The sequence below is a fragment of the Pinus tabuliformis genome, chromosome 9, assembly GCF_031772625.1.
Source record: "Pinus tabuliformis cultivar Carrire ecotype Pingquan chromosome 9, CPIR1, whole genome shotgun sequence".
NCBI classification, from domain to species: domain Eukaryota; kingdom Viridiplantae; phylum Streptophyta; class Pinopsida; order Pinales; family Pinaceae; genus Pinus; species Pinus tabuliformis.
The window spans coordinates 191,558,213-191,560,968 of NC_142307.1; positions in this window are offsets into that span (position 1 = coordinate 191,558,213).

Below are 2,756 nucleotides of genomic sequence, written 5' to 3' on the forward strand. Positions count from 1 at the left end.
GGACAAACAGTTGAATGAAATATGACGAGAGTTTAAAGTGGTTGGCATATTATGTGGGACTGCCCGTGGGCAGGCTAACCAACTGACCAGGCGGGTTCGAACCCCACCGGTCCTGATGTTGTTTATATATATATATATAATACGACAGGCTGTTGCCGTGGGCAGGGTCTTAGGTCAGAGCCGCAGACCCGGGTGCCATGGCTTTTTTTTTTAATATATTTAAATATAATATATGCCGTTGGGGCCGGGTGGTGGCTCGTCACCCCAATTTTTATATTTTTATATATTTTTAGGACATAAATGTTAAAAACCGCTGATTTTAAGGGTCACCGAAAAAATTATTGAGGCGAAAAATTTTCTCATTCAAGTGGTCAGATCCCTTGCATCGAGATTCTGCAAAATTGTTGCCTTGTTAGTGACCGTCACTTGGTCAAGTTTGACCAAAAATTTGACCAGGGATAACTTGAGCATACAAACTTGGATTTGAATGTCGTTTACACCGTTGGAATCAGGGCTACGAGCACTACGATCTGGTCCTCGTTTCACTTCAATACGAGGACTTTGATTTTTGAACTATGTCTAGTTTTTAAGCATCTCTGGTGCCACCTGGATCACTTAGTAGAATTTGCAAATAGTAACAACCACCATGCATCACCAAGTCTGAGCGCATTTAGAGTCTTATATAGGAAAAATGTAACACCTCTTATGTTCAAATGGTCCAATAAACAAAGTTGTGATTGCACCAAATATGTTGAGAGAATTGGAAGAACGAGTTTTCAAGATTAGGCAAAAACAATAGGTATTCCAAGATAAGAAAAATAGTTATGCAACCGTTCATAAAAATCCAAAGTGAGTTTTTAGTTGAGGAGCACGCCTTCTTATTTATGAAGCCAAAAGAAATTCCTTAAAATTTAGGTATTTCACAAAGCTTTTACCTTGATATTATGTCCCTCTTGAGATATTAGATAAAATTGGGTCAATTGCATACACGTTTGCATTGTCTCCTAGTATAAAGGGTATGGCATCTTCCATGTTTTTTTCTTAAAAAAATATACACAGAATTTTAATCTTGATCATTGCATGCTTTAAAAGGAATTGGATTGAGAGTTAAGTAGAACCACTTTGTGTTCTTGGTGGGAAAGTCTCAATCTTGTAGATCCAAAATCATTCAAGTAAAATTTCAATGGAGATACAACTAACCTAGTTACTTGAGAAGTGGAGGCTGTTGTGTGGGAGTAGTGGCTATATTTGCTTGATGAATAAAGTCGTGTTAAGGCCAATGCTTCTCTTTAGAGGGAGGGCATGTAACATCTCACTTTCACATCCCTTAGGAATATAATGTTATTTGGCCATATGTTGCATTTGACTTTCCTTATATATTACAAAATTGTATCATGCGATATCCCACTTTTGGAATGGAAGCTAAGTGCAAAAGTCCCATGAAGGACAATTTGAAAAAGAGAAACATGAGAATAAATGATATGAGATGAAAAAACAACCGAAAGTATTCTAAGTTGCTCATCTATTAACTATGTGTTAATTGCTTTGGGACATACATGAGATGGAGGGGCTTTGGATCATTGGCTATGCTTGTTAGTTGTGTGAACTTCAGTGGTTGGCTACCATCTTGTATGCATATTACAATTGACATAGTTACACACGCTAAGTGAATTTATTATTTTTCACTCTTTTGATAGTTTGATAACGCATTTCTTATACCCTTGCTTGACATACTTATACATCCCATTTAGTGACTTAAAAGGATGGGTATAGGGTTTAGAATTCTATGTCTTTACTATTCATTGCTACTCTCATATTTTAGTTTACTCTAGAGCTCTTCGTTATTAACATATTATACATTTAACATGAAGTTTTAATACCGAGATGAATGTGACTTTTAATTAATATATATATTTTCTAATAACATATGAGGAGATGACTTATCATTATCATAAATTCACCATTACAAACTATATCAATGAACATATTAAGAACAAGTTGTCTACTCTAGAGCTCTTCGTTATTAACATATTATACATTTAACATGAAGTTTTAATATCGAGATGAATGTGACTTTTAATTAATATAGATATTTTCTAATAACATATGAGGAGATGACTTATCATTATCATAAATTCACTATTACAAACTATATCAACAAACATATTAAGAATAAGTTGTCTCGCATCATATAGAATAAACCTTCAATAAAAACAAGTATAAACCTTCTATGGAAACAAGTTGTCTACTCATCATAGAGGATAAACCTTAATGAGGATTTTGTTTTCAATCCTATAGGATATACCTTCATTGAGGATTTTGTTACCCCATCATATAGGATAAACTTTCTTCCTTTCATTTTTTTAAATGGTTTGAATTGTTAAAAGTGGAGATGGATTTAAAAATGGATTTTTTTAATGAATAAACATTTTTTTTCATGGATGAATGAGGTCTCTATCATTTGTTTGGCTACACTAAATATTCTATGCTAATTTATTTTATAGTTGGTTGTCATATCATTGTTTCTAGGGTTGAGAAAGTGTTTCCTTGTCACATCCTTAGCTCCTTTTGGATTTCCTATAGACTAGAGAAATTGTCCCTATGCAATGAAGATAAGTTTTCTCTTACACCGTAGAAAGCTGAATAAATAAAAAATAACAATCGTAAAACAAAAATGGTAGAACGATGCATCATTACTAAGAAACTGACAAAGGTAGGTTAGAAGTCCTTGCTGGGTTTCGTGACTGTTTACGCGT